The sequence below is a fragment of the Monodon monoceros genome, unplaced genomic scaffold (genome assembly GCF_005190385.1).
Source record: "Monodon monoceros isolate NGI ecotype Baffin Bay Population unplaced genomic scaffold, NGI_Narwhal_1 Super_Scaffold_3, whole genome shotgun sequence".
Classification (NCBI taxonomy): domain Eukaryota; kingdom Metazoa; phylum Chordata; class Mammalia; order Artiodactyla; family Monodontidae; genus Monodon; species Monodon monoceros.
The window spans coordinates 71,651,489-71,665,920 of NW_021703780.1; the positions used below are offsets into that span (position 1 = coordinate 71,651,489).

A 14,432-nucleotide genomic window follows, 5' to 3' on the forward strand; every position below is an offset into this window, starting at 1 on the left:
TTAGGGTTGGGCATCATCGGTGGAAATGGATAGAGCGGGTCCTTGGTGGCCTGGGATCGTGGCCAGAAAGCTGGGAGGCACCTGTGCCCCTCCTCGACTCCTGGCCTCCCCTTGTTTCTGAGCTGCAGTGACCTCTTTTCCCCTAGCGCAGGCCTAGGCCAGAGACAGACCTGGGGGCTGCCTCCACACCTTCCCAGGGGTTGTTGGTGGCTTTTAAATGAGTTTTTAAACCTACAGTAAGACAAATGTCCTAAGTAACAATGAGGCACTGACTCTTAAGATTATCCCCAAATTTTTACAGGGGAGTTTGCCAGGGCTCAGAGAGGGCAGCGATGATCAAGTTGTGTTAAAACCTGGGAAACCTGAATTAAAACCTGGGGTCCTGAAGCTGCTCACAAGGGCCTGGCACAGGGTGGGCGCCCGCAGACAAGGGAACAGAATCTGAAGGCGGCTCTCCTTGTGGGCGGTTGGCTGTCCTTGTGCCAACTGGAAGGCAACATTTCAGGGGTTGCCTCTCTGCACCCTCCCACTCCCCTCCCTTCGGGGGTAGCCTGTCCACTGGGCAGGAGGATAGCCGCCTGGGCTGTTGTCACTGCAGTGACCACCAGGGGCCGCCTTGGATCCTTAAACTGAAGCACCGTAGGCAGCCCGGGTGGTGGGGAAGGCACAGGGTCTCCGAAGCCCCAAGGAGGGGGACACCCACCTCTGCCCTCTTTGTGCTCTGAACACCTGGGCTTACCAGTCTGTGGGTGGGGGCGGTCTGGGCCAGGGAGGCTTTCTTGAGTTCTGGCACCAGACCCCACTACCGTTTCACCCCAGGGTCTTGCCACCCCCAGCCCCCTAACTCTTGACTTTCCTCCCTCCGTCCTTACCCAACCTACCTTGCAGCAAGAGAGTTGCCATGAACCAGTGTTTATGGTTCAGTTCTTAATCAAAGGACACCTCCTCCAGGAAGACTTCCCAGACCATCCCTCAAATTCCCTGCCTGCCCCTCTATCCACCTGGTTAGGCATCTGTCTCTCCTGTACTGAGAAACCTTGAGGGCAGGAAGCCTGTGGGCTCTGTCCCTTCTCATCTCCCTTTAGTACCTGGCTGTGTGTCTGGCACAGGGTCAAGAGCAAGTGAATGTTTGTTGAATGAATAAACAAGAGCATACCCAGCAGAGTGGAAAGGCAAGTGGCCCCAGGGCATTGTGGGTAACCTCTTTCTCACTGGTACTCACCCAGAGGGTCCTGGTCAAGAAGGCAGAGGGTGTGAGGATCCAGAAGGCTGACTTCATGGTGCTGTTGAGGTGACTGATGGGTCCTCCTCTGCCCCGCCCTGCCTGCACCTCTCTCACGATGCTTGTCACATTCCGTGGGAGAGTCTGTAACAGAGATGTGGGCTTTGGAATCAATCCCAGTGCGACCATTTAATGTTGCTGAGCATCACTTTTCTCACCTGGAAAAGTGACGTAAGAGAGCCTATTAGTGGGACTTCCCTGGTGGTCCAGTGGGTCCGGGGTTCAATCCCTGGTCAGGGAACTAGATCCCACATGGCGCAACTAAGACCTGGCACAGCCAAATAAATAAATAGATAAATAAATAAATAAATGTTTTTTTAAAAAGAGCCTATTAGTCGTTGAGTGAAGTCACTCGGTGAAGCCGCAGCTCAGGGCCTGGCACAGAGTGGGCACACCAGTAGTGTGCCCTGGGGCACATCATTTCTCCACCTGAAAAGGAGGCTCTGAGAGCCCCAGTGATCAGGCAGGTGGCTTAAGGCACACGGAGTGCAGCCTAGCAGCTGGCACCCAGCAGGTGCTTGTTCATTATCAGCTGGCATTTACAGAGGGCTCCCCGTGCCAGGTGCCGTTTGTCTCAAGTTGTTAAACACTGTTCTAACGTCATTCTCTGAACGCTAAGGGTAGTTCCCGCCATCGTCTCGCTGTACAGGTGAGGCCATACCGCTGTCAAGTGGCAGAGCTGTGTGTGAGGAGTTGGCCCGGCAGCCATGTAACCAGAGCTTCCTGGAGTGGAGACGACCTCTCTTTAGACCCCCTTGGGTGCCTGGCATGCAGTAGGTGTACACTGGGGTTTGCTGAATGGAATAGAGGCAGTGGAACCCCGTGCGCCACCTGGGATCCTCTGGGTATGAGGAGGAAAGGCCTGGGCCCTGGGTTCCTCTGGGGCAGAACAGGGCCCCCTCCCAGGCACCCTGGGTAGGTGTGGCCTTTGCTCCTTTTTTCAGTCTGGTCTGTCCCACCCACTGCCTGTGTGTGGCTCTCAGTGCCCTGAGCAGCCCAGCCTCTCCTCTCCGGCAGGGCCTTGGCAACCCAGCCCTCATTGGCTGCACGTATCCTTGGAGATGAGGCACCAGCAGTGCAAACGTAGGCGGCAGAATGTTTCCTCCCTCCCCCGCCCCCCTGCCCTCACTGCCATGAGGGATCTATTCACCTCCCAGAAGCAAGCCTGCTGGCAGGAGCACATCCGGAAGGAGACTGCCGCCCAGGTCGCCTGGAACATCAGCTATGGCCACAAGCACCTGAAGGAGGGACCCTTGCCCAGGAAGCGGCTCCAAAAGGCCCCCTTCAGGTCAGTCTGGGAGTGGGGCCATCCCAGGCCACCAGCTACCTGTTGGACGGCCAGAGACCAGGGGGCTCCAGGATCAGCTGTCCAGGGGAGTAGGTGTCCAGGGCCCTCCGCCCAAGGGAGACAGAGTCAGGCAGGCCCGAAGAGCAACTCGGGGGCTAGCAGGCCAGACCAAACCAGGGGGCTTAGGCATGAAGCAGGTCCCCCCGCACCCTGCAGCTGCTCTTCCAAGGCATCTCCCTCGACGGCCAAGGCCAGGCCTCCTACCTCCGGGATCGGCATTGGCAGAAGCCGGAGGAGAAGTTTCCATCCTGGGAGTACAGCTGGCATGTGGGTAAGGGCCACCACCCTCTTGCCATTCCAGGCCTTTGCAGGCAGGCCCAGCCTCGTCCCTCATCATATTCCTCTGGCTCACTATTCTCTGAGCAGGACTCCAGGCCTTTGCACTTTCTGGTCTTTCCACCTAGAATCTTCCTCCTGCCCCATCTTCTGCTGGCTAACTTTTCAGATGTCACCTCCTCTGGGAAGTCTCCCAAGAGTCCTCCAGGAGATTAGTTGAGCCCACCTTTGTGCTCCTGCAATTTTTGAGTCTGCACAGCACTATCACCACTCCTTGAGGATCCGTCTGGCCTGGTGAGGCCTTGGGCTTCCAGGGCTTCTTAGTTAATTTTATTAACGCCCTCCCAGCTCCCAGGTTGGGGCTGGCACTCAGTCACTGTGGGATAAATGAGTATGGACTAGGGAATGAGGCCTTGAATTGGAATCAAGAGGTTGTGAGTTCAAATCCTGGCTCCGCCACTTTCATGTTGTGTGAGCTCAAGCAAGAAACTTAACTTCTCTGGGCCTCAGTTTCCACACCTGAAAACTGGGAACAAATGAGTACCTCCCTTCCTTTGTCACAGGGTTTTGGTGAAATCAGGCGGGAAAACACCCAGAGCAGGAGTTATCCTCAGAAAGCTGCATGAGGTGGGTAGGACACACATTCATTCATTCAGCATATAATCCTGTCGTTCAGAACAGCCAGTAGAGGGAGATCTGGAGCCACTGAATCCCGGCTCTACCCCCAAATGAGTTAGTGAACCAACAGGCACAGAGCGACTCAGGTTGAAATTACCAGGCTGGGTTTGAATTCTGGTTCGTTAATTTGTTCATTCACTCATTCATTCATTCATCATTCATTCATTCATTACAAATGTTTATTGAGCACCTAATATGTGCTCCTCTTTTTGTCCTGGGGTGTATAGCAGAGAGCAAGACAGACATGGGCCCTCACAGAGAGCCGATGACAGATATATGAAGTAGTGTCAGGCTGTGGTCCGTGCTACAGAGCTGCACTTTTCAGTCTTTACCATCACAGGAATTACCTGGGGATCGCGTTAAAATGTAGGTTCTGATCCTTCAGTGATGTCAGGGATGGGGTGAGATTCTGCATTTCTAACAAGCTCCCTGACGATGCTGATGCTGCTGGTCCCTGGACCACACTTGAGTATCAAGGCTATAAGAAGAGGTAAATCAGGAGAAAGCGATGGAGGCTGAGGGGCTGCTATGGTAGACAGGGTAGTCAGGGAAGGCCTGCTGGGGTGGGACGTTGAGCAGGGTCCCAGGTCGAATCTCCCCCATCGGATTCTTCCGAGAAGGGCCTGACTCTCTGTGTCCACAGCGCAAGACTCAGTTTAGGCATCACGTGGGGCTTCCCTGTCCCTCCTCTCCTGCTCGGCCCACAGGTCCATACCTACTGCCTGTGAAACCACTGCCGGGCATAGGGTCGCCAGATGGAGCAAATTAAAATACAGAATGCCCAGTTGCATTTGCATTTCAGATAAACAGTAATCTTTTAGTGTAAGTATGTACCAAAGGTGGCATGGGACGTATGTATACTGAAAAAATTACTCATTGTTTATCTGAAATTCAAATGTAATTGGGCATCCTATGTTTTATCCAGCAACCCAAGCATTGGAGTCAGGGGAGCTGATTCTGGCTGCATCCTGGGTACAAGGGCAGTGCTGGGTTCAGGGCAAAGTTCAGTTTTTCCCCATAGTGTTCTGTTTAAACCCACAGTTGCTCCCAGAATCTCTGGAATATTCTATAAGCATCTGGCCTCATGCCCCTAACCCAACTGGTTCAGAAGCCAGCTGGGGAACAGATGACAAACCTTCCGCTGACCACTTCTCCCCTCCCCAAACAGATACAGACAGGAGCTGTGTCTTCCCAGTGGGTGCAAATATCCACAGAAGAGGGGTTGAAGGCATTTTCTGGGCCCCAGCTAGGTCAGCCCCAAGTGCCTTTTACACATAGAAAACACCAGTCTGGTGCCTGGCACATAGTAAATGCTCAAGAAATGGTAACTGGTACTATCATTATTATTATTAATTCAACAGGGAGGATTTGCAGCCAACGGGCATTTGGGAAGCTAGTTCAGCCTTGGGCAGGACCCTGGAGGTGTTTACCATGGAGCATTGGGATGGCTGGGGAATCACTAGACAAGGGGAGAAATGTGATGAGGGGTAAGTGAGGTTGGGGTTGGGATGGGATCGAAATAGTTAACAATTAGCATAACTTGCGTGCCACCAATCAGGGCAGGTCCTGGCCATGGAGCCAAAGCAGTGTCTCAAGATGCCCATGCTTTGCCAGGCATACCCTTTAGTTACTGGATCCTAAGAAGGAATGGAGGGCCTAGGGTAGGAGTCAAGGGGCACAAGGGGCAGCGCTGTTGCTAACTGCGCAGAAGGATTTCACTGTTCTAGCAGCTGGAGCAGCTGTGGCATTGTGTTGTGTTGGGCTAGAGGTGGGCTGGCAGGAGGAGTGGTGGCCCCAGCACCGGGCCCTTGTTGTGTTGCAGGGGAATCCATGAAGGACACCAGGGCTCCTGCTTATGCCAGGTTCCAGCCCATCACAAAGAGCTTTTACATCAAAAGTAGCATCCTCCATGTCCCACGGCGAACAGACCAGCGGATGTGAATTTGCTGGGGGTTCAGAAGCTGCTCCTTCCTTTTCCTGTGGTCTGTCTGGACCCTGAAGAGCAGAGACATTGCCAGCCCCACCCTCCCCGCGTTCTGTTCAGCTCTGCCAAGCGGGGAGAGGCACGAGTCCTACTCTAAGGTGGGCACATGTCTGGGATTCAGGGGGGCCCGCCTGCTGCCTCTTGTCTGCCCTCAGGGACCTCAGCTCCTTGCAGAGCTCCTCGCCCCTGCCATCACCATCACCAGCACAGGTCACTCTCCTGGGGGAAGCAATGGAACCTCCAAGTGCTCCAGCAGCAGACCTGGGGCAGGGGAGGGGCATCTCTAAGTTCTTAAGGTACTAAGGGGAGAGGAGGGGAATATCTCCCTGTCCTTACTCTCTACATCCTGTTGAAGGGACCCATAGCAGAACTGCTCAATCCCAGGGTATCCCAGAGTTTAGGGAGGAAGTCGTTTCCAAGTTTACTTTCTGCTTCTCACACCTCCAAGAACCTGCACAGGTCAGGGTTGCCTCACTGCTATAACAAACAGCCCCTAAATCCCAGTTGCTCAAACGTACTAAAAAAAATAAATGTATTTTTTACAGCACAGTGCAATCTGGTGTTCAGCAGGCCACCTGCCACATGCTGATCTGGGGACGCAGGCTTCTCCCATCTGGTGGCTGTGCCATCTCCTAGGGCCTCAGAGTCCTTCCCTGAGTCCTCTACACCCAGCTGCGGGATGAGGGAGGAGAGACAGAGGGCCTGGAGAGAACATGCCCACCCTTGACCACCTTGGCCTGGAGCTGACACATCCTATTGGTGAGAACAAATCACATGACTTCTAGATGTGAGAAGGCTGGGAGTGCTATGTGACCAGGTGGCCAGGAAGAAGAAGGGAAAGGGTCCCCAAACATCTAGCCCATCTCTGCCACAGAGCCCGATGTGCCCTGCGGCTGCTCTAGGGGTGGATTTGAGCTTGGCCACCACCCTAAACTCACAAGTCCCTTCCTGTATGAGTTTGCTAGGACTCCCATAACAAAGGACCACAAACTGGGTGACTTAAAATAACAAAAATTTGTCTCACAGATCTGAAAATTAGAAGCCTAAAAATCATGCTGCCTCTGAAACCTGCAGGGAAACCCTTCCTGGCCTCTTCCTGGCTCCTGGAAGTTTGCTGGCAATCCTTGGCATTCCCTGGCTTGCAGCTGCCTAACTCAGTCTCTGTCTTGGTCATCACATGGCCCCTGTGTCTCTGTCTTCATGTGGCCATCTTTTTTTTTTTTTTAATTTATTTATTTTATTTATTTATTTTTGGCTGCGTTGGGTCTTCATTGCTGCGCGCGGGCTTTCTCTAGTTGTGGCGAGCGGGGGCTGCTCTTTGTTGTGGTGCGTAGGCTTCTTATTGTGGTGGCTTCTCTTGTTGTGTAGCACGGGATCTAGGTGCGTGGGCTTTAGTAGTTATGGTGTGTGGGCTCAGTAGTTGTGGCTCGCGGGCTCTAGAGCACAGGCTCAGTAGTTGTGGCGCACAGGCTTAGTTCATCTGCGGCATGTGGGATCTTCCCGGACCAGGGCTTGAACCCGTGTCCCCTGCATTGGCAGGTGGATTCTTAACCACTGTGCCACCAGGGAAGCCTATGTGGCCATCTTCTTATAAGGACACCAGTCATATCGGATTAGGGGCTTACCCTACTCCAGTATGTCCTCATTTTAGCTAATTACATCTACTATAACCCTATTTCCAAATAAGGTCACATTCTGAGGTACTGGTGGTTAGAACGTCAGCGTATTTTTTTTGAGGGGACACAGTTCAGCTCATAACCCCTCCCTTCTGATAGCTAAACCTTGGTTACTGGGGCCATCTTGAAGGACCTTCCTCTTTCCTTGGATTCCCTCCCAGAATCCCAGACATGTCAAATGTTTGTGGCTGGCATCCTACCCAGCATTGGTGCACACAGCATCTCATTGCTTACAAGGCCTCTGGCATGGAGGGAACCCAAGGATTCACCCTGTTACCAACCAGGGTTCTTGGCCCCCTTAATCGATAGAAGTTGATCAGAGTCCAGACAAGAAATTCAGGCAAGGCTTTATTGGGGCACCTGCTGCAGCGGGGGAGTGAGAGCAAACAACATGTTCCTTGCCTGCTGGCTCACTCCCTGAGGCAGGGGCGAGCTTGTTCCTTATATGGGGTGAGGGTAGGGGTGTGTCCGGGGGGTCGAGCGGGAGGGGTGGCTTAGGTGGTTGGCCCACCCCTTAGGTGCTATTGTGTGCAGGGGGCATATGCAGTACCCTGCTTTTGCTCCTGACACCCTACATTTGCTCCAGGCTCTTCAAAAGTGGGAGTTGGGGTTTTTGGTCTTTTGTATCTTTTGGGCCCAGAATTTGCCCCAACTGTGCATGCACGCAGCTATTTTAGTCGCATTCAGTTTCTTTGTACTTTGTTGCTGGAGGAGAGGTTGTGTCCAGGTGCAAGCACTGCAGCACTGCAGCAAAGGGCCCCAGGTCCCAGCCTGTCTCAGCCCTGCGCACAGCCCTTTGTGAAACCAAAATGCTCACGGGCCCACCCTGCTTAATCAGGGCACTGTGGTACCCTCCTACTCCACTCGTTCAAAGAGCAGCCCCTCAGTCTGGCCAAAGAAAGAACGAGGCAAACCAACAGCTCTGTGAGGACCACCCCCAGAGGAACTTTCCAGGTCTCTCCAAGTTTTCCCCTTAGCCTGAAACTCCACAAAGGAGCTAGTAGTTTTAAAACAGCAAATTGAACTAAGTTGCCTGCGTTTCCCTTATCAACTTTGGGAAAGTTCTTGAGTGGGAAAGAGCAAGGGGCAGAGAGCGTGAACAAGGCTGGTGTGCATGTGATCCTGGGGGACTTGCACTGCAGCCTTGCACCCTAGAGGCAGGTGCTTGACAAATACCTGCCGAATGTAATCAACCAGATAGCCCACTGGGTTCTTTGGGGTCATTTGACTGAATGCAACAAACCTTGATCTGATAGCTCCCAGGGGCCAGGTCTAGGCTGGGTCCCTGGGGCAGAGGGGACAAATCTTCTTGGAGCTCATGGCACAGAGTGAGAAGGGCTGTGATGGGGGAAGACGGGCACCTTTGGAGCGCAGAGGGGACGCCTAAGCCAGCATGGGGTGTCAGGGTATGCCTCCTGAGGGAATCACCATTATTTCTGTCATTAAATGAAACGATGCTCAGAAAATGCCTAGCAAATGGCTGGCTCTATATATGTGAATTATATTAGTTGTTATTATGATTATCTCTATCAGCAGCAAGGCTGCAAAGCTGCTTAGAAGAGGACAGGCTGCTACCAGGGCAGCTTTTCACAGCTGGGATTTTGCAAATAAATTAAGTCTTTTGGAACATGATTTGGGTGATGATGTTTTCAGTTCTCCCAAGGATGATAGCACATTGCTAGCACCATTCTAGAAGCATGGGAAAAGGGTTGATTCATAACAAGCAATGGATGTTCCAGGTTGTTAGGGCTTAATACTTCTGCAGAATTTATTTATTTACGTATTTAGTGAGCACCTCTATGATATTTGCCACATGCAGGGCCTTATTCTAAACCCACACTGTCCAGTTCCATAGTCATGAGCTACATGTATCCACTGAGCATTTGAAATGTGTCTCATCCAAATAGAGATGTGCTGTAAGTATAAAAGACACACCGGGTTTCAGAAATTTAGTATAATAAAAAATGTAAAATAGCTCATTAATAATTTTTATATTGAATCACATGTTGAAATGACCAAACTTGGATATATTGGGTTAAATCAAGAATCGACAAACTTTCTCTGTAAAGGACTAGGTAGTGGGTATTTTCAGCTTTGTGGGCCATCCAGTCTCAAATAAGCAAATACTCAACTCTGCTGTTGCAGTGTAAAAGCAGCCGTGGCTGGTACATAAACAAATGGGTGTGGATATGTTCCAATAAAACTTCATTTAAAAAAACAGGTGGTGGGGGCTTCCCTGGTGACGCAGTGGTTGAGAGTCCGCCTGCCGATGCTAGGGGACACGGGTTCGTGCCCCGGTCCAGGAGGATGCCACGTGCCGCGGAGCGGCTGGGCCTGTGAGCCATGGCCGCTGGGCCTGCGCATCCGGAGCCTGTGCTCCGCGGCGTGAGAGGCCACAGCGGTGAGAGGCCCGTGTACCGCAAAAAAAAACAAAAAAAACCCCACAGGTGGTGGGCTAGATTTGACCCATTGCCTGTAGTGTGCTGACCCCCTATGTTAAATAAAATACATTATTAAAATTAGTTTTACTTGTTGCTTTTTAATTAATTAATTATTTTTTTGGCCGTGCCACACGGCTTGCTGAACGTGGGCCACGGCAGTGAAACCGTCAAGTCCTAACCACTGGACTGCCAGGAGATTCCCTCGTTTAGCTTTTTTAATGTGGCTACTAGAAAATTTCAAATTACAAATTGGCTCACATGCTATTCCTATTGCACAGGGCCAATCTAGGTGTTTTACAACCTAGTTACAACCTAACTCGGAGGGATAGCTCTGTTGCCCTGGGAGAGGGGTGCCTTTGTGTGTGTGTGTGTGTGTAGGGGGGATGTGTGAATTCTGATGACAACCTAAAGAGAGCATGTGGAGTTGGTGCCTTGGCCTGGCTTCCCCACTGCTAAGTATGGAGTCCAAGGGCAGGCGGGTAGCTGCTTCCTTGGGATATCTGGACCTGTGCCCTCTCTCTAGGTTCATCCTTTGACTAAAGCGAAGTTCCCGGCAAGACCACTAGGTGGTGGTGTTGGACCACAGGGTACCATGGTTGGACCACTGGAAACCTGCATTTTCGGCTTGGCTCTGCCATGCATTTGTTGTGTGGCCTTGGATCTCAATTTCCTCACCTGTAATATGGGGTTACACTAGACTAGTGAAAACATTAACTTTGGGGGCATACTGACTTGATTTGACTTCTGACTCCACCAGGGCCACATTATGACTTTTGTGGGTCCTAGTGCACTTTTGCCTTCACGAATCCCTTCTTCCATAAAAAAATAGTAAAAATTATATTTTACAACAACACTGGTATAAAGACAGTTATGTTAATATTGTATACTAAAACTTTGTCTTCAACCTAAATTTTTATTTTTTTTCCTTCTTATCCTGAAAGAAATTAAAACATTTCCGTGGCCCCTAAAAGTGTTGTGGCCCTAGGCCCTGCGCCTACTCTGCCTCATGGAGCGAGGTGCCACCTCCACTACTCACAAGCTGTGTGACCATGGGCAAGTTGTTTAACTTCTCTGGGCCTGAGTTCCCTCATTTCTAAAATGGAGATGACAACAGAGCCCACCTTTTTAGTGCTATTGTTGGTATTTAGTAGATAGTGTATACCATTTCTTCTTAAAACACAGCCTGGCCCAGAGCAAGCTTTAGCAAATGGCAGCTGCTGTCATTGTTATTATTACTACCATCTTTAAAGTCATCTTCAGCTTAACCTCTATGAAACTATTAAAGTAACTCAAGCAGGAATCTGAAAATAAGTAAGTTGGAAAAATAAAATAAAACTTCCAGGGTATTTGATGGGGAAAGTAAAAGAGTTTCCTAGAGAAGAGACGGTCAGCAGAAGGACTTTTTGCAAATTAACACATTTTCTCCTGCCATCAGGGAACTCATAGGAGGTAGGAACACGGGCTTGTTAACAATCAGTGGAAACCTGGGCCAGCTGGGGACTATACGCCAGGTGGGCTGACCCTCGGGTAAGGGGCGGGCATGCGTGCGTGTGCGTGTAGGCGAGAGAAACCGGAGCGTTCATCTTAGAGAAGGAACGTTTGCATGGAGTTTTGGAGGCTGTGTTAGCCCTAGACCCACAAAGAGAGGGACAATGTGTTCACAGGTTAGAGGGGCAAAGAGGGGAGGGCAGTTTAGGCAGAAGGCACCGCACTGCAAATACCTGAGGTAGGAGGGTGGAGGGCAAGTTCAAGGAGCCACAGTGAGGTTTACCTTTAGCTGGATTTTAAGGTTTTAGTTCTTGTGTCTCTGGTGCCATCCTGTTTTATTTTTTATTCATTTGTTTGTTTGTTTATTTTTTGCTGCGTGTTGCTTTGTGCGGGCTTTCTCTAGTCGTGGCAAGCGGGGGCTACTCTGTTGTGGTGTGTGGGCTTCTCATTGCGGTGGCTCCTCTTGTTGCGGAGATCGGGCTCTAGGTGCACAGGCTTCAGTAGTTGTGGCACGTGGGCTCTAGAGTGCAGGCGCAGTATTTGTGGCATGCAGGCTCAGTAGTTGTGGTGCACGGGCTTAGTTGCTCCACGGCACGTGGGATCTTCCCGGACCACGGCTCAAACCCATGTCCCCTGCACTGGCAGGCGGATTCTTAACCACTGCACCACCAGGGAAGCCCTTCCTGTTTTAAGTTTAGTTTTTTGTTTGTTTTTTGACTGCATTGGGTCTTCATTTCTGTGCGCAGGCTTTCTCTAGTTGCGGCGAGCGGGGGCTACTCTTGGTTGTGGTGCGCAGGCTTCTCATTGCAGTGGCTTCTTGTTGCTGACCACGGGCTCTAGGTGCACGGGCTTCAGTGGTTGTGGCACGCGGGTTCAGTAGTTGAGGCTCGGGGACTCTAGAGCACAGGCTCAGTAGTTGTGGTGCACGGGCTTTGTTGCTCCATGGGATGTGGGATCTCCCTGGACTAGGGCTCGAACCCGTGTCCCCTGCATTAGCAGGCGGATTCTTAACCACTGCACCACCAGGGAAGTCCCCCTATTTTATTTTATTACTTTTTTGGCCACGCCACGCAGGCTTGCGTGTTCTTAGTTCGGCCGCAGGGCCGTGGTAGTGCAAGCACAGAGTCCTAACCATTGGACCACCTGGGAATTCCTGTCATTCTAGTTTATATCCTTCAGGTGTTCTTTGAGAAACTACAGTACACTAGAGGGTACTGTTATTTTTTTAAATCCCCAGTTTGAACCAGCAAAAATCATTCCCTGACTTTGCAAATTAGGTATTTCCATCCGGAAGGATTTCTAAAAGAAAAATTACAACAATTCTACTACCCAATGTTTACTATCTTTTGCTCAAAATAATTTTTTTTAAAGGATAACTGTGTAAAGGCTATTGCTTTTTACTCCAAGATGGCACAGTTGTGCCCCCTGAGTTTAATTAACCTGACAAAAATTTATTGAGCAGTGACTAAGAAGACATAGCTCTGCTCTCATAGAGGTAGTAGGTTGGGGATGGGAAACAGACATTGGACAGGTGATTACACATGTGATGAGGGTTAGGAAGGGGACACACAGGGCACTGTGGGAAGATGTAAATGAGGGTCCCAGAGTAGACTGGGGAGAGCTGATCAGGGGAGGCGTCTCTGATTTAGTGAGTTTTAAGTTGAGTTTTGAGGAATGAGAAGTTTGCTAACTAAAGGGGCAGAAGAGTGATGCAGGAGGAGGGAAACAGCACGTGAAGAGGCCCAGAGGCTGGGGAGAGCCTGAAGAACAGAGGAACAAAGTGATGTGGCTACAGAATGTACATGGTTGAAAATGGAGCTGGAAAGGTAAGTGAAAGCCAAGAACCACAGAGCTTTGTGGACCATGATGAGGACTTGGGTCTTTATCCGGAGAGAAATGGGGAGCCATTGAGGGTTTAAGGCAGGGGAGAGATAGGATGAGATTTGCATTTTAGGGAGCACACCCTGCTTGTGGGAGGAGAGCAGATTGTAGTGGGAGGTGGTGGGACCAGTAAGGAGGCTGTGATGTCATCAAACAAGAGTCAGTGGCTTGGACTAGGGCCGCCCCCTTTGCCCTTGGCCCCATGAAGCCTGGGGAACCAAGCAGTCATTCAGCTAGTGTTGCATGCAGAGCCCTCACTGTTTCCCAACCCATTTTCCCAGAAGGATTGAGTGTGTATGTGTGCGCATCCTTGTTTCCTTGAAATTCCTTTAGATTTACTTAATTTCAGTAGTTTCCCTGAATCCTAAAGCTTGAACACACTGCTACCAGCATCCTGTGGGACCGCGGTTACCCACTCCTCCTTCAAGATGTGACCTGTGGGTTAGTGACGTGGAATACTGGCTCCTCAGTGTGGCCTCTGCCTTCAGGACTATTTGGGTGGAAGCCCCGAGAGGGGTCCTAGGTGGCTGACACAGGTGTGACCCTCTCTCACCCACACATCCCTGGGCTGGGTGCTTTTTCTCCTTCTGGGAGGGAAGAGGGATGTGGCCCCCAGTTTGTCACTCTTTCCTCTCCCGGTTTGGCAACTGCCCTTTATACTTGCCTTCTTCAGTCCGAGGGAGAGATGGGAGCCAGGGTCGCTGACCTGGAGAAGCTCCCTTCTCTCCTTCCCACCCGCGCCACTGATTCACAGGGACAGGATGAAGGGCACTGGGGGGCATGTTTGTTTGAGGCAGGAAAGGAATGTTGATGAAGACGAGAAAATAGCAAAGACTGGAAATAGAGGCATCTCCATTTCTCAAGACTTGCCAAAATACTTGCTGTGTTGAATGATAAAGAAATGGAAGACCTCCCTGGTGACATAGTGGTTAAGAATCCGCCTGCCAATGCAGGGGACACGGGTTCGAGCCCTGGTCCGGGAAGATCCCACATGCCACGAAGCAGCTAAGCCCGTGCGCCACAACTACGGAAACCCGTGCACCTAGAGCCCATGCTCCGCAGCAAGAGAAGCCCCCGCAATGTGAAGCCCGCGCACCACAAAGAAGAGTAGCCCCTGCTCTCTGCAGCTAGAGAAAGCCTGCGTGCAGCAACAAAGACCCAGCACAGCCAAAAATAAATAAATAAATTTATTAAAGAAAAAAAAAAGGGAATTCCCTGGCGGTTCAGTGGTTAGGACTTCAAACTTACACTGCCCAGGGCCCAGGTTCAATCTCTGGTCGGAGAACTAAGATCCTGCAAGCCACCTGGCATGACCAAGAAAAGAAAGAAAGAAATGGAAACTTCGCCTGATTCCTTGTATGGCAGAAATTCATTCTAA

At 51.0% G+C, this 14,432-nt stretch overlaps 1 protein-coding gene across 2 annotated transcripts in view; it reads left to right on the plus strand.

Annotated features, from left to right (window-relative positions):
* Positions 1–5,464: 5,464 nt before the first annotated feature.
* ABHD6 (abhydrolase domain containing 6) overlaps positions 5,465–14,432 on the plus strand; it is a 111,019-nt gene continuing 102,051 nt past the window's right edge. The window contains exons 1-2 of one of the 2 annotated variants that reach the window (XM_029241781.1): positions 5,465–5,666; positions 6,114–6,327. The gene's annotated coding sequence lies outside the window, so the exon portion shown is untranslated. Of the gene's footprint in view, positions 5,667–6,113; positions 6,328–14,432 lie in introns of those variants that run through there. The other variant, XM_029241782.1, reaches the window with a different exon arrangement.